Raw genomic sequence first — 24,429 nt, 5'->3', positions numbered from 1 at the left:
GTGGACTCACGCCGGGGTCCCTCTCGGGTAGGTGTGGACTTGGCTACTCACGAGGACCGCCACCGGGAGGAGTCGATGGCATTTGCTGCTCATGTGTAGGAGTCGGTGGCCTTTGCAACAGGACGACGTACTTCTTCGGCCATAGGGCGAAACCGTGCTTGACATCGGCTAGTGTCCTCTCATCTTCACCTCTAGGAATATCAAGCTCCACTGTTTCAAAACCCGGAACAACTTCATCCACCCCGACACGAACACAACCAGGTGGAATGGGCATATGATGGTGCATTGCTCCATCTTCACTTGGGTACACATAGCCGACCGCCACCTTAACGGACGCGGTCCTGAATAACATATGTAGCGCGCAATCTGTCTTCTCCGTGACATAATCCACGGGGTAGCTTCCTCCACATCCGTCAAGATGCGAGGAACCGACACTGCTTCTACGCTGAGATGGGGCAGCATCGGCTTGTGAATCTTGTAGAAACAACGGCTGATCAGGTGCCCTCTGATTTTTCTCAAGAGCCTCCACCCTATTTAACAATTCCGTTAATGTGTCGGCGTCCTTCTTCTTCTTTCGCGAACGGCTTCTATAAGTGTCAGCGCTGTCCGGCCACGCTTCCTTCATGGTGAGACCTGGGCGATCTCGTACCCGTCCAACGTGTTCAGGGTTCCCCAGAGCGAGTGTCAGCTCGTCATTCTCTCGATCGGGAATGTACTCTCCCTTTCTGACCTTTTCAATTGCATCTACAAGCTTCGGTACAATTGCCTCAATTTTTTCCTTCCATTTTCCCTTCGGAACGATTAGCCCTGTCTTTGGGTCCAACCCTGCCCCATGAGCGAACAACCAGAACTTGGACCGTTCGGGCCAGTCCCATGTCTGTGGAGTGATTCCAGCATTCATCAGTTTATTTTCAAACGCTGTCCACTTCAGAATGGCACTCTTGTAGCCACCTGACCCCAAATGATGCGGAAGTTTCTTCTTTGAAGAATTTTCGGTATTTTTCTTCGATCGGGACACAAAAGTAGACGATTGCTTATACCTCTTAAATGCGGGCCAGTGATCTTTTATCTTCACTAGATTATCATCGAATACTGGATCTTCATTCTTATATTTGTCCCATAAATTTTTCTTCCAGGACTAGAATTGTATGGCCATCTTCTTCCATGTCCATTCCTTGACTTTATTCTTCTGGCCTTCCGTCATGTCTTCCGGTAGGCTGAACTTTGTCAGTAGCGTGTCCCAAAGAAATTTTTCATCGTGTCGTTGACATAACTAGCACCACTCTCCGCGTTCTTCGGCTTATGCCACTCTTGAATGTTGATCGGTACATGGTCCCTAACAACAACTCCGGCTTGACTTGTAAATTTGCGGCAAAACTCTTTGGGATGCTCTCGTTCACCATTAGCCTTGAATGCCGTGAGGTCTAACCTGCCCTCGCCCTTTAGCACCCGCGTCGGGCCTCGTTTTGTTCTAACAGACTTGCTCGATGATCCAGAAGGCTAAAAGAAAAAAATATTCTTTAATAAGTGCAATACAAATAAATGAATGCATCTAGGGATGAACATAGACTAGTTGATACATAGATATACACCTCCCCGGAGTTTGTGATGGACACTTCGTTGTCTCTTCTAATTTGTTCAGACTCAAGTCCCTCGCCGAAATCATTCAGAAAGTATTGGAACTCGTTGTCAACTCCATCGGGTTCCGGACCACGGGCACTATCATAGATCAATTTCTGCACCGCTTCTTCCCCCTCCTCATCTCGGATGAAGGTGCCGTCCTCCATACCTCAATGTCACTACACAATTAAGAAAGCAATTATATTTCATTCATCATGTCATGATCATATAACAAATTGCTAGATGGATAACAATTGAAATGAAGAAAACAAAAAACCCTAACGGACCGCCACGGCCACGGACACGGTGTTCCCCCTCCTCCTCTCGCTCTTCTCTCAATGGATTCGTTTCTATTTTTTCGAGCACAAAAGGTTGATGGATTTAGTTACTTCTTTGTGTCTCTTCTCTTGATACTACAACACATTATTAGCACTTTGCTCTCCATCAACGAGCAATTGGCAAAAGACTACGAAGTTTTGTCGATCAGAAGATTGTTGAAATCATGGTTTCACCCGCGCGGAGAAAATCATCAATGGGCATGCATTCACGCGGAAGGACAAGGAAATTGACCATGAACGATGCATACAGTGCGATTCATTTTCGGAAACAACACGTCAACACGCCTTGGACTGGACACTCTGCAAACCATCTCAACACGGTGCGATTCATTTTTTTCAACGCCTCTACCCCCCTCTCTCTAAAGCCCCGACTCCACAGTCCACATGCATGCGCAGACCAGTCCAAGCAACAGCAGCCGAGCTTGCAAGATGGACGAGCCCCGCCTCCACGAACTCCCGCTGCTCGCCGCGCTTCTGGCCTGCGCGCTCCTCGCGTCGGCCGCCAGCGCGCAGCCGGCGACGCCACTACAACAGCAGCAGCAGGGTATGAGCAGCGACTCCACGACAGAGACGGACCAGGACATGCGCGTCAGCACGACCATGATCGTGCTCCTGGCCGCCGTCATCACGGTGTTCGTCCTCATCGCGGCCTCCATCATCTACCTCCGCCAATGCACCGGCTGCTCCCATGCCTACGCCGGCCGACCGTCCGACCGCGCCGCTCCCGTCGCCGACGTGTCGCTCTCCACCTTCCTCGCCCGGCGGCTGCACAGGCGGACGCGCGGGCTCGACGCCGACGTGGTCGAGGCGTTCCCCACCATGCGGTTCGCGGAGGCCAAGGCGCTGCGCGTGGGGTCGAAGAAGGCCGTGCCGCTCGAGTGCGCGGTGTGCCTCAGTGAGGACGACGAGCGGCTGCAGCCACGCCTTCCACCCGGACTGCATCGGCGAGTGGCTCGCCAGGCAACGTGGAGCGCGCGGTCTCCCTCGCTCGTTCCTTCAACAGCAACGTGGCCTAGCCGCGCGCCCATGGCTCCCCATCGCCCGCTGTAGGCATTGGGTCGAACACCCTGCGGGCGTGACATGGCCGGCGCCGAGGCGGAGGGAGCGGCGCACCAGCGAGACGGCGTGGCTCCATTTTCGGCGATGCAGGCGAGACGGCGGCCGCGTGGAGCGCGCGGGTGAGGGACAGGACAAGGGGAGAGGGACGCCGACGGCGCGCGGGCGAGGGGCAGGACAAGGGTAGGGGAGGACGTACCTGCCGGCGCGCGCGGAGAGAGGAGAGGCCGGCCTGCAGGTGCTGCGCGCGGACGACGGCAACGGCGACGGCGTGACGACGGACGGTGGCGATGGCGTGGTGTGCGCGACGGCGTGGACGAAGGACGGCGGCGCGATGGCGTGGTGCGCGACGGCGTCTGAAGAAATGCGGCTAAGTGATGGCGTGGATTTGGGGAATTTTTGCCCGCGCGGCTAAGTGAAACAGAGGGAAACCCGACCTTTCGTACCGGTTGGTGGTACCAACAGGTACCAAAGGGTTTTTTTTTGTTTTCTTTTTTTGTTTTCTTTTCTTTTGCTGTTTCTTTTCTATTTCTTTTTTCTTTTCTGTTTCTTCTTTCTTTTCTGTTTCTTTTTCTTTTCTTTTGTGTTTCTTTTGTGTTTCTTTTTATTTTCTATTTCTTTTCTTTTCTATTTGTTTTCTATTTCTTTTTCTATTTCTTTTTTCTTTTCTGTTTCTTCTTTCTTTTCTGTTTCTTTTTCTTTTCTTTTGTGTTTTTTTCTTTTCTTTTTCTTTTCTATTTGTTTTCTATTTCTTTTTCTATTTCCGTTTGTTTTCTTTTCTATTTCTTTTCTATATCCTTTTTTATATTTCTTTTCTATTTCATTTCTATATCTTTTCTAATTCTTTTTATATTTCTTTTCTATATATTTTCTATTTCTATTCTTTACTCCCGCCACGACGCCGTCCGCGTGGGAAACTTTCCCGCCACGTACGACGTCGCGCGGGAAACTTTCCCGCCACGACGCCGCACGGGAGAAAAAATGCGGGAAAGAAAGGGCGGGAATAAACTTTTATTACGATTGAACTCGAAATAAAAGTACATAGCTAAACTGAAAATTAAGATACAGTGCCAGATTTGACTGTTGGAGTCATTCAGTCATACTCGTGCCTAGCCCTATAGTAGTCGCCACTGTAGTCGTCGTAGTCGCCGTCATCATCGTCGCTGGCATCGGGGTCGCGGTAGTCGAACCTCGGCGGGAGAGCATGCGTGGGCTGGGATTGAGGGTAGCGCAGGCGGGGGCCACGGTAGGCCATGACTCCCTGGAGAGTTCGGCTGCACCACCACAGCCGACGGCCGGCCTCGTTGAAGTTCGAAGGAGGCGGGCCGCCCTCCTCCCGCCTGGCAAGCGCCCTCTCATGCCGATTGATGAAGAAGCTTTCCCAAGTCGGGTTGTAGTCGGGATGCCACTGGGGATTCCTCCACTGCTCTGGCATGAGCTCGAAGTAGTAGTGGTTCGTGATGGCCATCTCGCGCGCCACACCTAGAGGGACTGGAGGGACCGGTACGCCTCCGACGCTTAGCAACCAGCCGGTCGGGACGCGGTAGCCCGGCGGGCAGGGGTAGTTTGAGGCGCAAAGCGTCTCCGCCTCCCGGGGGGTTAGAGATACGATGGAAGCCATGGGAGAGAATGATGAGGTTTGCAGATATGAGTCTAGATGTGATATGTAAATGGAGGCGAAGCCTACATATATATAGTGAAAAAATGGCGGGAAGACAGAGGCGGGAACCGGTGGAAAGCGCGGGAAGAAAATAGGCGGGAAGACAGAGGCAAACCTTTAGTACCGGTTGGTGGGTGCAACCGGTACTAAAGGTGTTTTTCTGTCATGTAACAAAACTGTCGGTGGGATAAGGACGCGTGGGTAACCTTTAGTACCGGTTGGTGGGTGCAACCGGTACTAAAGCTGTCGGCAGGATAAGGATGCCCTGCTCGATGAGGTAAAGTATGTAGCGCACGGCGCCCTGTCGGTGGGATAAGGACGTGTGGGTAACCTTTAGTACCGGTTGGTGGGTGCAACCGGTACTAAAGCTGTCGGCATGATAAGGACGCCCTGCTCGATGAGATAAAGTATGTAGCGCACGACGCCCTGTCGGAGGAAGAAGACAAAGTAGAAGCGGCGCCGTGCCTATAAAAATAGCATCGATACGCCATGGGAAGCAGCTCAACAAGCCAACATGGATGGAGAGTTTCATCACCATGGATGGAGGAAAGGGTTGGGAAATCTCCCGTGGCGGAACTTGTCGAAGATGCCCTTGGTGGACACGCCATATGGCATCTTCGGAAGTTCCGCCTCGGAAAAATTTCCCTGCAAGCCCGTGAAAGACTCCATCTCCTCTAACAATGTTGGGGAAAGGGTTGGGAAATCTCCCGTGGCGGAACTTCTCGAAGATGCCCTTGGTGCACACGCCCTATGGCATCTTCGGAAGTTCCGCCTCGGAAAAATTTCCATGCAAGCCCATGAAAGACTCCATCTCCTCTAACAATGTTGGGGAAAGGGTTGGGAAATCTCCCATGGCGGAACTTGTCGAATATGCCCTTGGTGCACATGCCCTATATATGGCATATTCGGAAGTTCCGCCTCGGAAAAATTTCCCTGCAAGCCCGTGAAAGCTACTTAACTAGTAAAACAAGCCAACCATCTCCATTGTTAATATCTTACATACCGTAACATCATTACACAAAAGTGATTTCCATATTGAGATACACAAGTTATGATCCCTATATGTAGCTAGCTAGTCTTCTGAGTTTTCTTCGTCTGTTTCCCTTTCTTCTTCTTGCGACGCAACCATGGACAATCTTCATTGTTTAAGATGATGCTTGGGTCAATTTTTACCTTGAAGGGTGGAATATCGTCAAACTTATTATAATCTTCTGACATGTCTGTCTTGTCCTCTACTCTCACGATGTTTCTTTTTCCTGAAAGAACTATGTGCCGCTTTGGCTCATCGTATGATGTGTCCTCTTGCCTTTCTTTTCTTTTTTTCGGTTTGCTAGACATATCCTTCACATAAAAAACCTGAGCCACTTCACTGGCTAGGACGAATGGTTCGGTGTCGTACCCTAGATTCTTGAAATCCACTGTAGTCATTCCGTACTGCGGGCCTACCTGTACCCCGTCTTTCAGGTTGAACCATTTGCACCGGAACAAAGGGACCTTGAAATTAGGTCCATAGTCAAGTTCTCATATCTCCTCTATGTACCCATAATATGTGACCTTGTTCCCATTGCCATCTTCTGCATCAAAGCGGACACCACTGTTTTGGTTGGTGCTCTTTTTGTCTTGGGAAAAAGTGTAAAATGTGTTCCCATTAATCTCGTACCCTTGAAAAGTCGATATAGTAGAAGATGGTTGCTTGGCCAACAAGTACAGCTGCTCGTCATCGGTGACATTCATGAGACGTGTTTGCAACCAACCTCCGAAAGTCTTCATGTGTTCTCCATCAATCCAATCTTCACGTTGCTCCGGGTATTTAGAGCGTAAGATATCCTTGTGTTCCTCTTTGTACGGAGCCACCAAGATAGAATTATGTAGAACTGTGTAGTGTGCTTGAGTGAAAGAATGTCCGTTGATACGTCTCCAACGTATCGATAATTTCTTATGTTCCATGCCACATTATTGATGTTATCTACATGTTTTATGCACACTTTATGTCATATTCGTGTATTTTCTGGAACTAACCTATTAACAAGATGCCGAAGTGCCGATTCTTTGTTTCTACGCTGTTTTTGGTTTCAGAAATCCTAGTAAGGAAATATTCTCGGAATTGGACGAAATCAACGCCCAGGGGCCTATTTTTCCACGAAGCTTCCAGAAGTCCAAAGACGAAACGAAGTGGGGCCACAGGGTGCCCAAACCCTAGGGCGGCGCCCCCCCCCCCTTGGCCGCGCCGCCCTGTCATCCGGGGCCCCCGTGCCCCCTCCCGACTTGCCCTTCCCCCTACTTAAAGTCTCCGTGACGAAACCCCCGCATGCGAGAGCCACGATACGGAAAACCTTCCGAGAGACGCCGCCAACGCCGATCCCATCTCGGGGGATCCAGGAGATCGCCTCCGGCACCCTCGCCGGAGAGGGGAATCATCTCCCGGAGGACTCTACGCCGCCATGGTCGCCTCCGGTGTGATGTGTGAGTAGTCTACCCCTGGACTATGGGTCCATAGCAGTAGCTAGATGGTTGTCTTCTCCCCATTGTGCTATCATTGTCGGATCTTGTGAGCTGCCTAACATGATCAAGATCCTCTATCTGTAATTCTATATGTTGCGTTTGTTGGGATCCGATGAATAGAGAATACTTGTTATGTTGATTATCAAAGTTATATCTATGTGTTGTTTATGATCTTGCATGCTCTCCGTTATTAGTAGATGCTCGGCCAAGTTGATGCTAGTAACTCCAAGAGGGAGTATTTATGCTCGATAGTGGGTTCATGTCTCCGTGAATCTGGAGGAGTGACAAGAACCACTAAGATTACGGATGTGCTGTTGCCACTAGGGATAAAACATTGGTGCTATGTTCAAGGATGTAGTCACTAGTTACATTACGTGCAATACTTAATGCAATTGTCTGTTGTTAGCAACTTAATACTGGAGGGGGTTCGGATGATAACTCTGAAGGTGGACTTTTTAGGCATAGATGCGGTTGGATGGCGGTCTATGTACTTTGTCGTAATGCCCAATTAAATCTCACTATACTCATCATGATATGTATGTGCATGGTCATGCTCTCTTTATTTGTCAATTGCCCAACAGTAATTTGTTCACCCAACATGCTGTTCGTCTTATGGGAGAGACACCTCTAGTGAACTGTGGACCCCGGTCCAATTCTCTTTACTGAAATACAATCTACTCGCAATACTTGTTCTACTGTTTTCTCGCAAACAATCATCTTCCACACAATACGGTTAATCCTTTGTTACAGCAAGCCGGTGAGATTGACAACCTCACTCGTTTCGTTGGGGTAAAGTACTTTGGTTGTGTTGTGCAGGTTCCACGTTGGCGCCGGAATCCCCGGTGTTGCGCCGCACTACATCCCGCCGCCATCAACCTTCAACGTGCTTCTTGGCTCCTCCTGGTTCGATAAACCTTGGTTTCTTTCCGAGGGAAAACTTGCTGCTGTGCGCATCATACCTTCCTCTTGGGGTTCCCAACGAACGTGTGAGTTACACGCCATCAAGCTCTTTTTCGGCGCCGTTGCCGGGGAGATCAAGACACGCTGCAAGGGGAGTCTCCACTTCTCAATCTCTTTACTTTGTTTTTGTCTTGCTTAGTTTTATTTACTACTTTGTTTGCTGCACTAAGTCAAAATACAAAAAAATTAGTTGCTAGTTTTACTTTATTTGTTATCTTGTTTGCTATATTGAAAACACAAAAAAATTAGTTACTTGCATTTACTTTATCTAGTTTGCTTTATTTACTGTTGCTAAAATGGCCAACCCTGAAAATACTAAGTTGTGTGACTTCACAACCACAAATAATAATGATTTCTTATGCACACCTATTGCTCCACCTGCTACTACAGCAGAATTCTTTGAAATTAAACCTGCTTTATCGAATCTTGTTATGCGAGAGCAATTTTCCGGTGTTAGTTCTGATGATGCTGCTGCCCATCTTAATAATTTTGTTGAACTATGTGAAATGCAAAAATATAAAGATGTAGATGGTGATATTATTAAACTAAAATTGTTCCCTTTCTCATTAAGAGGAAGAGCTAAAGATTGGTTGCTATCTCTGCCTAAGAATAGTATTGATTCATGGACTAAATGCAAGGATGCTTTTATTGGTAGATATTATCCCCCTGCTAAAATTATATCTTTGAGGAGTAGCATAATGAATTTTAAACAATTAGATACTGAACATGTTGCTCAAGCTTGGGAAAGAATGAAATCTCCGGTTAAAAATTGCCCAACCCATGGACTGACTACTTGGATGATCATCCAAACCTTCTATGCGGGACTAAATTTTTCTTCACGGAATTTATTGGATTCAGCTGCTGGAGGTACCTTTATGTCCATCACTCTTGGTGAAGCAACAAAGCTTCTTGATAATATGATGATCAACTACTCTGAATGGCACACGGAAAGAGCTCCACAAGGTAAGAAGGTAAATTCTGTCGAAGAAACCTATTCCTTGAGTGATAAGATTGATGTTATTATGTCTATGCTTGTGAATGATAGGACTAATATTGATCCTAATAATGTTCCATTAGCTTCATTGGTTGCACAAGAAGAACATGTTGATGTAAACTTCATTAAAAATAATAATTTCAACAACAATGCTTACCGGAACAATTCTAGTAACAACTATAGGCCATATCCTTATAATAATGGCAACGGCTATGGTAATTCTTATGGGAATTCTTACAACAATAATAGGAACACACCCCCTGGACTTGAAGCCATGCTTAAAGAATTTATTAGTACACAAAGCTGCTTTTAACAAATCTGTTGAAGAAAAGCTTGGGAAAATTGATATACTTGCTTCTAAAGTCGATAGTCTTGCCGCTGATGTTGATCTTTTGAAATCAAAAGTTTTGCCTAATGAAAATCATCATAATAAAATTGTTACTACAGCAAATGCCATTCAAGTTAGAATTAATGAGAATATAAGATTAATGGCTGAACTGCGTGCTAGGTGGGATAGAGAAGAAAATGAAAAATTAGCTAAAGAGAAGAATGTAGCTAAAGTTTGGACTATTACCACCATTAGTAATGCTAATGCTACACATGTTTCTGCACCTCCTACTAATAATAATAAAAGAATTGGTGTTAGCAATGTTTCCACTTCTAATGCAAAGCGCGAAAAACTGCCTGAAACTGCTAAAACTGCTGAAACTGCACTGTGATAAAGGCTGCTGAAATTTTTTCCAACATTGGGGATGATGATCCCATTGCTTTAGATTATAATGGTTTGAATTTTGATGATTGCCACATCTCTGAAGTTATAAAGTTCTTGCAAAAACTTGCTAAAAGTCCTAATGCTAGTGCTATAAATTTGGCTTTCACACATCATATTACAAATGCTCTCATAAAAGCTAGAGAAGAGAAACTAGAGCGCGAAGCCTCTATTCCTAAAAAGCTAGAGGATGGTTGGGAGCCCATCATTAAGATGAAGGTTAAAGATTTTGATTGTAATGCTTTATGTGATCTTGGTGCAAGTATTTCTGTTATGCCTAAGAAAATTTATAATATGCTTGACTTGCCACCGCTGCAAAATTGTTATTTGGATGTTAATCTTGCTGATCATTCTACAAAGAAACCTTTGGGTAAGGTTGATAATGTTTGCATTACCGTTAACAATAACCTTGTTCCCGTTGATTTTGTTGTCTTGGATATTGAATGCAATGCATCTTGTCCCATTATATTGGGAAGACCTTTTCTTCGAACTGTTGGTGCTATCATTGATATGAAGGAAGGTAATATAAAATATCAATTTCCTCTCAAGAAAGGTATGGAACACTTCCCTAGAAAGAGAATGAAGTACCCTTTTGATTCTATTATGAGAACAAATTATGATGTTGACACTTCGTCTCTTGATAATACTTGATACACACTTTCTGCGCCTAGCTGAAAGGCGTTAAAGAAAAGCGCTTATGGGAGACAACCCATGTTTTTACCTACAGTACTTTGTTTTTATTTTTGTGTCTTGGAAGTTATTTACTACTGTAGCAACCTCTCCTTATCTTAGTTTTGTGTTTTGTTGTGCCAAGTTAAGCCGTTGATAGAAAAGTAAGTACTAGATTTGGATTACTGTGCAGTTCCAGATTTCTTTGCTGTCACGAATCTGGGTCCACCTCCCTGTAGGTAGCTCAGAAAATTAAGCCAATTTACGTGCATGATCCTCAGATATGTACGCAACTTTCATTCAATTTGAGCATTTTCATTTGAGCAAGTCTGGTGCCATTTTAAAATTTGTCAATACGAACTGTTCTGTTTTGACAGATTCTGCCTTTTTATTTCGCATTGCCTCTTTTGCTATGTTGGATGAATTTCTTTGATCCACTAATGTCCAGTAGCATTATGCAATGTCCAGAAGTGTTAAGAATGATTGTGTCACCTCTGAATATGTTAATTTATATTGTGCACTAACCCTCTAATGAGTTGTTTCGAGTTTGGTGTGGAGGAAGTTTTCAAGGATCAAGAGAGGAGTATGATGCAACATGATCAAGGAGAGTGAAAGCTCTAAGCTTGGGGATGCCCCGGTGGTTCACCCCTGCATATATTAAGAAGACTCAAGCGTCTAAGCTTGGGGATGCCCAAGGCATCCCCTTCTTCATCGACAACATTATCAGGTTCCTCCCTGAAACTATATTTTTATTCCATCACATCTTATGTGCTTTGCTTGGATCGTCGGTTTGTTTTTGTTTTTTGTTTTGTTTGAATAAAATGGATCCTAGCATTCACTTTATGGGAGAGAGACACGCTCCGCTGTAGCATATGGACAAGTATGTCCTTGGTTTCTACTCATAGTATTCATGGCGAAGTTTCTCCTTCGTTAAATTGTTATATGGTTGGAATTGGAAAATGATACATGTAGTAATTGCTATTAATGTCTTGGGTAATGTGATACTTGGCAATTGTTGTGCTCATGATTAAGCTCTTGCATCATATGCTTTGCACCCATTAATGAAGAAATACATAGAGCATGCTAAAATTTGGTTTGCATATTTGGTTTCTCTAAGGTCTAGATAATTTCTAGTATTGAGTTTGAACAACAAGGAAGACGGTGTAGAGTCTTATAATGTTTTCAATATGTCTTTTATGTGAGTTTTGCTGCACCGGTTCATCCTTGTGTTTGTTTCAAATAAGCCTTGCTAGCCTAAACCTTGTATCGAGAGGGAATACTTCTCATGCATCCAAAATACTTGAGCCAACCACTATGCCAATTGTGTCCACCATACCTACCTACTACATGGTATTTTCCGCCATTCCAAAGTAAATTGCTTGAGTGCTACCTTTAAAATTCCATCATTCACCTTTGCAATATATAGCTCATGGGACAAATAGCTTAAAAACTATTGTGGTATTGAATATGTAATTATGCACTTTATCTCTTATTAAGTTGCTTGTTGTGCGATAACCATGTTTATCGGGGACGCCATCAACTTTTCATTGTTGAATTTCATGTGAGTTGCTATGCATGTTCGTCTTGTCTAAAGTAAGGGCGATCTACACTGAGTTGAATGGTTTGAGCATGCATATTGTGAGAGAAGAACATTGGGCCGCTAACTAAAGCCATGATCCATGGTGGAAGTTTCAGTTTTGGACAAACATCCTCAAATCTCTAATGAGAAAAGAATTAATGGTTGTTGAATGCTTAAAGCATTAAAAGAGGAGTCCATTATCCGTTGTCTATGTTGTCCCGGTATGGATGTCTAAGTTGAGAATAATCAAAAGCGAGAAATCCAAATGCGAGCGTTCTCCTTAGACCTTTGTACAGGCGGCATAGAGGTACCCCTTTGTGATACTTGGTTAAAGCATATGTATTGCGGTGATAATCCAGGTAGTACAAGCTAATTAGGACAAGGTGCGGGCACTATTAGTACACTATGCATGAGGCTTGCAACTTATAAGATATAATTTACATGATGCATATGCTTTATTACTACCGTTGACAAAATTGTTTCATGTTTTCAAAATCAAAGCTCTAGCACAAATATAGCAATCGATGCTTTTCCTCTATGGAGGACCATTCTTTTACTTTCAATGTTGAGTCAGTTCACCCATTTCTCTCCACCTCAAGAAGCAAACACTTGTGTGAACTGTGCATTGATTCCTACATACTTGCTTATTGCACTTATTATATTACTCTATGTTGACAATATCCATGAGATATACATGTTACAAGTTGAAAGCAACCGCTGAAACTTAATCTTCTTTTGTGTTGCTTCAATGCCTTTACTTTGAATTATTGCTTTATGAGTTAACTCTTATGCAAGACTTATTGATGCTTGTCTTGAAGTGCTATTCATGAAAAGTCTTTGCTTTATGATTCACTTGTTTACTCATGTCATATACATTGTTTTGATCGCTGCATTCACTACATATGCTTTACAAATAGTATGATCAAGATTATGATGGCATGTCACTCCGGAAATTATCTGTGTTATCGTTTTACTCGCTCGGGACGAGCGGAACTAAGCTTGGGGATGCTGATACGTCTCCAACGTATCGATAATTTCTTATGTTCCATGCCACATTATTGATGTTATCTACATGTTTTATGCACACTTTATGTCATATTCGTGCATTTTCCGGAACTAACCTATTAACAAGATGCCGAAGTGCCGATTCTGTTTTTCGCTGTTTTTGGTTTCAGAAATCCTAGTAAGGAAATATTCTCGGAATTGGACGAAATCAACGCCCGGGGGCCTATTTTTCCACGAAGCTTCCAGAAGTCCGAAGACGAAACGAAGTGGGGCCACGGGGTGCCCAAACCCTAGGGCGGCACGGCCCCCCTTGGCCGCGCCGCCCTGTCATGCTGGGGCCCCCGTGCCCCATCCCGACTTGCCCTTCCGCCTACTTAAAGCCTCCGTGACGAAACCCCCGGTACCGAGAGCCACGATACGGAAAACCTTCCGAGACGCGCAACGCCGATCCCATCATCCGCCGATCCCATCTCGGGGATCCGGAGATCGCTCTCCGGCACCCTGCCGGAGAGGGAATCATCTCCCGAGGACTCTACGCCGCCATGGTCGCCTCCAGTGTGATGTGTGAGTAGTCTACCCCTGGACTATGGGTCCATAGCAGTAGCTAGATGGTTGTCTTCTCCCCATTGTGCTATCATTGTCGGATCTTGTGAGCTGCCTAACATGATCAAGATCATCTATCTGTAATTCTATATGTTGCGTTTGTTGGGATCCGATGAATAGAGAATACTTGTTATGTTGATTATCAAAGTTATATCTATGTGTTGTTTATGATCTTGCATGCTCTCCGTTATTAGTAGATGCTCCGGCCAAGTTGATGCTAGTAACTCCAAGAGGGAGTATTTATGCTCGATAGTGGGTTCATGTCTCCGTGAATCTGGAGGAGTGACAAGAACCACTAAGATTACGGATGTGCTATTGCCACTAGGGATAAAACATTGGTGCTATGTTCAAGGATGTAGTCACTAGTTATATTACGCGCAATACTTAATGCAATTGTCTGTTGTTAGCAACTTAATACTGGAGGGGGTTCGGATGATAACCTGAAGGTGGACTTTTTAGGCATAGATGCGGTTGGATGGCGGTCTATGTACTTTGTCGTAATGCCCAATTAAATCTCACTATACTCATCATGATATGTATGTGCATGGTCATGCTCTCTTTATTTGTCAATTGCCCAACCGTAATTTGTTCACCCAACATGTTGTTCGTCTTATGGGAGAGACACCTCTAGTGAAGCTGTGGACCCCGGTCCAATTCTCTTTGCTGAAATACAATCTACTCGCAATACTTGTTCTACTGTTTTCTCGCAAACAATCATCTTCCACACAATACGGTTAATCCTTTGTTACGAGCAAGCCGGTGAGATTGACAACCTCACCGTTTCGTTGGGGCAAAGTACTTTGGTTGTGTTGTGCAGGTTCCACGTTGGCGCCGGAATCCCTGTTGTTGCGCCGCACTACATCCCGCCGCCATCAACCTTCAACGTGCTTCTTGGCTCCTCCTGGTTCGATAAACCTTGGTTTCTTTCTGAGGGAAAACTTGCTGCTGTGCGCATCATACCTTCCTCTTGGGGTTCCCAACGAACGTGTGAGTTACACGCCATCATCCGTCCATACACGTTGTTGATTTCTTTCCTAGCGTGCCTTTTCCACGCAGTATCCCCTCATAGCGCGATTCAGGAACACCGATCGGCTTAAGGTCAGGAATAAAGTCAACACAAAACTCAATGACCTCCTCTGTTCCATAGCCCTTGGAGATGCTTCCTTCTGGCCTAGCACGGTTATGAACGTACTTCTTTAAGACTCCGATTAATCTCTCAAAGGGGAACATGTTGTGTAGAAATACAGGACCGAGAACGCCAATCTCTTCGACCAGGTGAACTAGGAGATGTGTCATAATATTAAAGAAGGATGGTTGGAACACCAACTCGAAGCTGACTAGACATTGGACCACATCCTTCTGTAAATTTTGTAGAGTAAGTTGATTGATCACCTTCTGAGAAATTGCATTGAGGAACGCACATAGCTTCACAATGGGTACTCGAACATTTTTCGGCAGAAGCCCCCTCAATGCAACCGGAAGTAATTGTGTCATAATCACGTGGCAGCCATAAGACTTTAGGTTTTGAAACTTTTTCTCTGACATGTTTATTATTCCCTTTATATTCGACGAGAAGCCAGATGGGACCTTGATGCTACTCAGGACTTCAAAAAAGATCTTCTTCTCCTCTTTGGTAAGAGCGTAGCTGGCAGGACCTTGATACTTCTCTGGATTCAGGTTGTTTCCTTCGTGGATACTTTGCTGGTCCTGCCGTGCATCCGGTGTATCTTTTGTCTTCCCATACACGCCCAAGAAGTTTAGCGAGGTTCACGCAAAGATTTTTCGTCACGTGCATCACGTCGATTGCAGAGTGAACCTCTAAGAATTTCCGATAGGATAGCTCCCAAAATATCGACTTCTTCTTCCACATGGGTACGTGTCCGTCAACACCATGCGGAACAGATTGTCCGCCGGGACCCTTTCCAAAGATCACTTTTAAATCCTTGACCATATCATATATAACTTCCCCAGTAGGGCGGGTAGGCTTCGTTCGGTTATCTGCATCACCTCCGAAATGCTTTCCTTTCTTTCTTACGTGATGTTGTTTTGGAAGAAATCGACGATGCCCCAGGTACACATTCTTGTTTCCCAAATAATTACTCATCGGTCTCACCTAAACAGTGTGTGCATGCATTGTATCCCTTGTTTGACTGCCCTGAAATGTTACCAAGAGCAGGCCAATCATTGATGGTTACAAATAACAACGCTCGTAGGTTAAATTCCTTTTGTTCGTGCTCATCCCACACAGGTACACCTTCGTCACGCCACAACTCTAAAAGTTCTTCAACCAATGGCCTCAGGTACACATCAATGTCGTTGCCGGGTTGCTTCGGGCCCTGGATGAGCACTAGCATCATAATGAACTTCCGCTTCATGCACAACCAAGGAGGAAGGTTATAGATACATAGAGTCACTGGCCAGGTGCTATGACTGGAGCTTGATGCGTGCAGTTGACACGTCCGTTGGGAACCCCAAGAGGAAGGTGTGATGCGCACAGCGGCAAGTTTCCCTCAGTAAGAAACCAAGGTTTAATCGAACCAGTAGGAGTCAAGAAGCACGTTGAAGGTTGATGGCGGCGGGATGTAGTGCGGCGCAACACCAGAAGATTCCGGCGCCAACGTGGAACCTGCACAACACAACCAAAGTACTTTGCCCCAACGAAACGAGTGAGGTTGTCAATCTCACCGGCTTGCTGTAACAAAGGATTAGATGTATAGTGTGGATGATGATTGTTTGCGAGAAAACGAGTAGAATAGTATTGCAATGAGATTGTATTTCAAGTATAGAGAATTGGACCGGGGTCCACAGTTCACTAGAGGTGTCTCTCCCATAAGATAAACAGCATGTTGGGTGAACAAATTACAGTTGGGCAATTGACAAATAGAGAGGGCATGACCATGCACATACATATTATGATGAGTATTGTGAGATTTAATTGGGCATTACGACAAAGTACATAGACCGCTATCCAGCATGCATCTATGCCTAAAAAGTCCACCTTCAAGGTTATCATCCGAACCCCTCCGAGTATTAAGTTGCTAACAACAGACAATTGCATTAAGTATTGCGCGTAATGTAATTAGTGACTATATCCTCGAACATAGCACCAATGTTTTATCCCGAGTGGCAACAGTACATCCATAATCTTAGAGATTTCTGTCACTTCCCCAGATTCATGGAGACATGAACCCACTATCGAGCATAAATACTCCCTCTTGGAGTTACAAGCATCTACTTGGCCAGAGCATCTACTAGTAACGGAGAGCATGCAAGATCATAAACAACACATAGACATAACTTTGATAATCAACATAACATAGTATTCTCTATTCATCGGATCCCAACAAACGCAACATATAGAATTACAGATAGATGATCTTGATCATGTTAGGCAGCTCACAAGATCCGACAATTAAGCACAATGGGGAGAAGACAACCATCTAGCTACTGCTATGGACCCATAGTCCAGGGGTAGACTACTCACTCATCACTCCGGAGGCGACCATGGCGGCGTAGAGTCCTCCGGGAGATGAATCCCCTCTCCGGCAGGGTGCCGGAGGCGATCTCCCGAATCCCCGAGATGGGATTGGCGGCGGCGTCTCTGGAAGGTTTTCCGTATCGTGGCTCTCGGTACTGGGGGTTTCGCGACGGAGGCTTTAAGTAGGCGGAAGGGCAGGTCAAGAGGCGGCACGAGGGCCCCACACCACAGGCCGGCGCGGCCAGGGCCTGGGCCGCGCCGCCCTATGTTGTGGCCACCTCGTGGCCCCACTTCGTCTCCTCTTCGGTCTTCTGGAAGCTTCGTGGCAAAATAGGACCCTGGGCGTTGATTTCGTCCAATTCCGAGAATATTTCGTTACTAGGATTTCTGAAACCAAAAACAGCGAAAACAGACAATCGGCACTTCGGCATCTTGTTAATAGGTTAGTTCCAGAAAATGCACGAATATGACATAAAGTGTGCATAAAACATGTAGATATCATCAATAATGTGGCATGGAACACAAGAAATTATCGATACGTCGGAGACGTATCGGCATCCCCAAGCTTAGTTCTCGCTCGTCCCGAGCGAGGTAAAACGATAACAAAGATAATTTCCGGAGTGACATGCCATCATAACCTTGATCATACTATTTGTAAAGCATATGTAGTGAATGCAGCGATCAAAACAATGTAAATGACATGAGTAAACAAGTGAATCATATAGCAAAGACTTTTCATGAATAGTACTTCAAGACAAGCATCAATAAGTCTTGCATAAGAATTAACTCATAAAGCAATAATTCAAAGTAAAGGTATTGAAGCAACACAAAGGAAGATTAAGTTTCAGCGGTTGCTTTCAACTTATAACATGTATATCTCATGGATAATTGTCAACATAGAGTAATATAATAAGTGCAATATGCAAGTATGTAGGAATCAATGCACAGTTCACACAAGTGTTTGCTTCTTGAGGTGGAGAGAAATAGGTGAACTGACTCAACATAAAAGTAAAAGAATGGTCCTCCATAGAGGAAAAGCATCGATTGCTATATTTGTGCTAGATCTTTGATTTTGAAAACATGAAACAATTTTGTCAACGGTAGTAATAAAGCATATGTATCATGTAAATTATATCTTACAAGTTGCAAGCCTCATGCATAGTATACTAATAGTGCCCGCACCTTGTCCTAATTAGCTTGGACTACCGGATCATTGCAATACACATGTTTTAACCAAGTGTCACAATGGGGTACCTCCATGCCGCCTGTACAAAGGTCTAAGGAGAAAGCTCGCATTTTGGATTTCTCGCTATTGATTATTCTCAACTTAGACATCCATACCGGGACAACATGGACAACAGATAATGGACTCCTCTTTAATGCATAAGCATGTGGCAACAATTATTATTCTCATATGAGATTGAGGATATATGTCCAAAACTGAAACTTCCACCATGAATCATGGCTTTAGTTAGCGGCCCAATGTTCTTCTCTAACAATATGCATGCTTAACCATAGGGTGGTAGATCTCTCTTACTTCAGACAAGACGAACATGCATAGCAACTCACATGAAATTCAACAAAGAATAGTTGATGGCGTCCCCAGAAACATGGTTATCGCACAACAAGCAACTTAATAAGAGATAAAGTGCATAAGTACATATTCAATACCACAATAGTTTTTAAGCTATTTGTCCCATGAGCTATATATTGCAAAGGTGAATGATGGAATTTTAAAGGTAGCACTCAAGCAATTTACTTTGGAATGGCGGAGAAATACCATGTAGTAGGTAGGTATGGTGGACACAAATGGCATAGTGGTTGGCTCAAGTATTTTGGATGCATGAGAGGTATTCCCTCTCGATACAAGGTTTAGGCTAGCAAGGCTTATTTGAAACAAACACAAGGATGAACCGGTGCAGCAAAACTCACATAAAAGACATATTGTAAACATTATAAGAATCTACACCGTCTTCCTTGTTGTTCAAAACTCAATACTAGAAATTATCTAGACCTTAGAGAAACCAAATATGCAAACCAAATTTTAGCATGCTCTATGTATTTCTTCATTAATGGGTGCAAAGTATATGATGCAAGAGCTTAAACATGAGCACAACAATTGCCAAGTATCACATTATCCAAAACATTATAGCAAATTACTACATGTATCATTTTCCAATTCCAACCATATAACAATTTAACGAAGAGGAAACTTCGCCATGAATACTATGAGTAAAGCCTAAGGACATACTTGTCCATATGCTACAGCGGAGCGTGTCTTTCTCCCACAAAGTGAATGCTAGGATCCATTTTATTCAAACAAAACAAAAAAAAACAAAAACAAACCGACGCTCCAAGAAAAGCACATAAGATGTGGTGGAATAAAAATATAGTTTCAGGGGAGGAACCTGATAATGTTGTCGATGAAGAAGGGGATGCCTTGGGCATCCCCAAGCTTAGACGCTTGAGTCTTCTTGATATATGCAGGGGTGAACCACCGGGGCATCCCCAAGCTTAGAGCTTTCACTCTCCTTGATCATGTCGTATCATCCTCCTCTCTTGATCCTTGAAAACTTCCTCCACACCAAACTTAGAACAACTCATTAGAGGGTTAGTGCACAATCAAAATATACATGTTCAGAGGTGACACAATCATTCTTAACACTTCTGGACATTGCACAAAGCTACTGAAAGTCAATGGAATCAAAATATCCATCGAACATAACAAAACTGGCAATGCGAAATAAAAGGCAGAATCTGTCAAAACAGAACAGTTCGTATTGACGAATTTTATCGAGGCACCAGACTTGCTCAAATGAAAATGCTCAAATTGAATGAAAGTTGCGTACATATCTGAGGATCACTCACGTAAATTGGCATAATTTTCTGAGTTACCTACAGAGAAAACAGCCCAGATTCGTGACAGCAAAGAAATCTGTTTCTGCGCAGTAATCCGAATCTAGTATGAACTTTACTATCAACGACTTTACTTGGCACAATAAAACACTAAACTAAGATAAGGAGAGGTTGCTACAGTAGTAAACAACTTCCAAGACACAAAATAAAAACAAAGTACTGTAGTAAAAACCATGGGTTGTCTCCCATAAGCGCTTTTCTTTAACGCCTTTCAGCTAGGCGCAGAAAGTGTGTATCAAGTATTATCAAGAGATGGTACATCTACAGCGGGGTGCGGAGTTTTCTCAACCAGGCATAGTATATTAGATACATAAGTTTTAGCGTCCCCCTTTTCATTAGTCTTGGGCTTGCTACTCTCATCAAACAAATTTTCAGGAACAAGCCAAGCATAATTATTTTCTAGTGCATCATTCATCGCTAGGAGCTTACATGGTATTGGTGCTTTGATCTCCCCACCATCATTAATATTATTAGTGTACTTTATTCTATCCATATCCATCTTTTTAAGGAGACTAACAAAATTGGTATAAGAACCAAGCATATCATATTTAGCAAAGACCTTTCTAGCCTCTCTTGCTATACCACCAAATTCTCTAAGAAGGGTTTCTAAAACAAAATCTTTCTTTTCCCCTTCTTCCATATCACCGAGTGTAAGAAACATGTGTTGGATTATAGGATTGAGATTAACAAATTTAGTTTCCAACATGCGAACTAAAGCAGCAGCGGCAATTTCATAAGTAGGAGCAAGTTCTACCAAGTGTCTATCTTCAAAATCTTCAACGATACTCGACATGATTGAAAAATTCTTCTATATTATTTCTCCCAACTATAGACCCACGTCCTACCGGTATGTCTTTTGTGGTAAAATTAAAAGGAAACATGATGAATCAAGTAAAGTAAATGCAAGTAACTAATTTTTTTGTGTTTTTGATATAGCAAACAAGATAGCAAATAAAGTAAAACTAGCAACTAATTTTTTTGTATTTTGATTTAGTGCAGCAAACAAAGTAGTAAATAAAACTAAGCAAGACAAAAACAAAGTAAAGAGATTGGGAAGTGGAGACTCCCTTGCAGCGTGTCTTGATCTCCCCGGCAACGGCGCCAGAAATTTGCTTGATGCGTGCAGTTGACACGTCCGTTGGGAACCCCAAGAGGAAGGTGTGATGAGCACAGCGGCAAGTTTCCCTCAGTAAGAAACCAAGGTTTAATCGAACCAGTAGGAGTCAAGAAGCACGTTGAAGGTTGATGGCGGCGGGATGTAGTGCGGCGCAACACCAGAGATTCCGGCGCCAACGTGGAACCTGCACAACACAACCAAAGTACTTTGCCCCAACAAAACAGTGAGGTTGTCAATCTCACCGGCTTGCTGTAACAAAGGATTAGATGTATAGTGTGGATGATGATTGTTTGCAGAAAACAAGTAGAACGAGTATTACGAGTAGATTGTATTTCGAGTATAGAGAATTGGACCGGGGTCCACAGTTCACTAGAGGTGTCTCTCCCATAAGATAAACAGCATGTTGGGTGAACAAATTACAGTTGGGCAATTGACAAATAGAGAGGGCATGACCATGCACATACATATTATGATGAGTATTGTGAGATTTAATTGGGCATTACGACAAAGTACATAGACCGCTATCCAGCATGCATCTATGCCTAAAAAGTCCACCTTCAGGTTATCATCCGAACCCCCTCCAGTATTAAGTTGCTAACAACAGACAATTGCATTAAGTATTGCGCGTAATGTAATTAGTGACTATATCCTCGAACATAGCACCAATGTTTTATCCCGAGTGGCAACAGTACATCCATAATCTTAGAGATTTCGTCACTTCCCGGATTCACGGAGACATGAACCCACTATCGAGCATAAATACTCCCTCTTGGAGTTACAAGCATCTACTTGGCCAGAGCATCTACTAGTAACGGAGAGCATGCAAGATCATAAACAACACATAGACATAACTTTGATAATCAACATAACATAGTATTCTCTATTCATCGGATCCCAACAAATGCAACATATAGAATTACAGATAGATGATCTTGATCATGTTAGGCAGCTCACAAGATCCGACAATTAAGCACAATGGGGAGAAGACAACCATCTAGCTACTGCTATGGACCCATAGTCCAGGGGTAGACTACTCACTCATCACTCCGGAGGCGACCATGGCGGCGTAGAGTCCTCCGGGAGATGAATCCCCTCTCCGGCAGGGTGCCGGAGGCGATCTCCTGAATCCCCCGAGATGGGATTGGCGGCGGCGGCGTCTCTGGAAGGTTTTCCGTATCGTGGCTCTCGGTAATGGGGGTTTCGCGACGGAGGCTTTAAGTAGGCGGAAGGGCAGGTCAAGAGGCGGCACGAGGGCCCCACACCACAGGCCGGCGCGGCCAGGGCCTGGGCCGCGCCGCCCTATGGTGTGGCCACCTCGTGGCCCCACTTCGTCTCCTCTTCGGTCTTCTGGAAGCTTCGTGGCAAAATAGGACCCTGGGCGTTGATTTCGTCCAATTCTGAGAATATTTCGTTACTAGGATTTCTGAAACCAAAAACAGCGAAAACGACAAGCGGCACTTCGGCATCTTGTTAATAGGTTAGTTCCAGAAAATGCACGAATATGACATAAAGTGTGCATAAAACATGTAGATATCATCAATAATGTGGCATGGAACACAAGAAATTATCGATACGTCGGAGACGTATCAGAGCTCTGCTCCCCGAAAGGATTAAAGCCATCTGTACTTAGACCAAATCTTAAGTTCCTTGCGTCATCTGAAAATGACTTGAACTCTCTGTTGATTTTTCTCCACTGCGACCCGTCAACGGGGTGTCTCAGCATCACATCTTTCTTACGGTCCTCTTTGTGCCATCGCAACAACTTGGCATGCTCTTTGTTCTGGAACAAACGTTTAAACCGTGGTATTATAGGAGCATACCACATCACCTTCGCAGGAACCCTCTTCCTGGGGGTGGACTCGCCCTCAACATCGCCAGGGTCATCTCGCCTGATCTTATACCTCAATGCACTACATACCGGGCATGCATTCAAATTCTCGAACTCCCCGCGGTAGAGGATGCAGTCATTGATGCATGCATGTATCTTCTGCACCTCTAATCCTAGAGGGCAGACAACCTTCTTTGCTTCGTACGTGCTAGAGGGCAATACGTTCTCCCCTGGAAGCATCTTCTTTATTATTTTCAGCAACTTTTCAAATGCCTTGTCAGAAGTACCATTCTCTGCCTTCCACTGCAGCAATTCCAGCGTGGTACCCATCTTTTCTCGACCATTTTCGCAATTTGGGTACAACAGTTTGTTGTGATCCTCTAACATTTTCTCCAACTTCAACCTCTCCTTTTCATTTCCGCGGTTCATCTTCGCATCAAGAATGGCCCGACCCAAATCGTCATCCGGGTCATCAAAAATCGGCTCATCGAAAATGGACTCTTCTTCAGCTTCGTCTTCCCCATTCTACTATCACCGTCTTCAGTGAATAAGGGATAGTTGTCACTATCCTCTTCTTCTTCTTCGTTGTCTTCCAATATAACCCCTCTTTCTCCGTGCTTTGTCCAACAATTATAGCTGGGCATGAAACCGTTCTCCAGCAGGTGGACGTGAAGGGTCTTTGAGGTAGAGTAATCCTTCATATTCTTACAGGAACTACATGGACAATACATGAAACCATTCGACCGCCTGTTTGCCTCAGCCACGTTGAGAAAATAATGCATGCCATTAATGAACTCGAGATGGCACCGGTCACCGTACATCCATTGTCGACTCATCTGCATTTTATATGTATATCAAAAATCATTAAGTACACAACATCGTGGATATATGAGTGACCAACTTAATTAATATTCAAGTTCATCACATAAAACTAATTGTTTTTATAAAAAAGAAGAGGGGCTCACCGAGGTGGTACCGTGCCGGCTAGGGGACGACGCTGGCGATCGACAGCGGTGAGGATGGAGATGATACTAATTAAAACCTACAAAACATACCATAATTTCAGCTCAAATTGCATATAAAAAAATAAAATCCCTAACTTAGGCATTTCATCGAACACCTTGCTAGCACTAGAAAAATAGTACGAGTTAAAACTACCAAAAAAATGAGCTAAATTAGGAACGCCGGAAGGAAGGATGATATTGCTAACCCTTGGGTAGATGTATGCCGTTAATCTTGTTAAAATGGTGGAGAAAAATGAAGATTATTGGAGTGTGAGAGGTGCAAAATATTTGGAAATGTGAGAGAGGATATGAGAAGGAAATGAGATGCAGG

General features: G+C 44.2%; 1 pseudogene; it reads right to left on the bottom strand.

The window, feature by feature from the left end:
• Positions 1-5,796: 5,796 nt before the first annotated feature.
• On the bottom strand, positions 5,797-23,885 carry LOC124708075 (annotated as a pseudogene).
• Between the last annotated feature and the right edge of the window lie 544 nt (positions 23,886-24,429).

The sequence above is a fragment of the Lolium rigidum genome, chromosome 4 (assembly GCF_022539505.1).
Source record: "Lolium rigidum isolate FL_2022 chromosome 4, APGP_CSIRO_Lrig_0.1, whole genome shotgun sequence".
NCBI classification, from domain to species: Eukaryota; Viridiplantae; Streptophyta; class Magnoliopsida; order Poales; family Poaceae; genus Lolium; species Lolium rigidum.
This window is presented reverse-complemented; position numbering and strand designations above follow the sequence as displayed.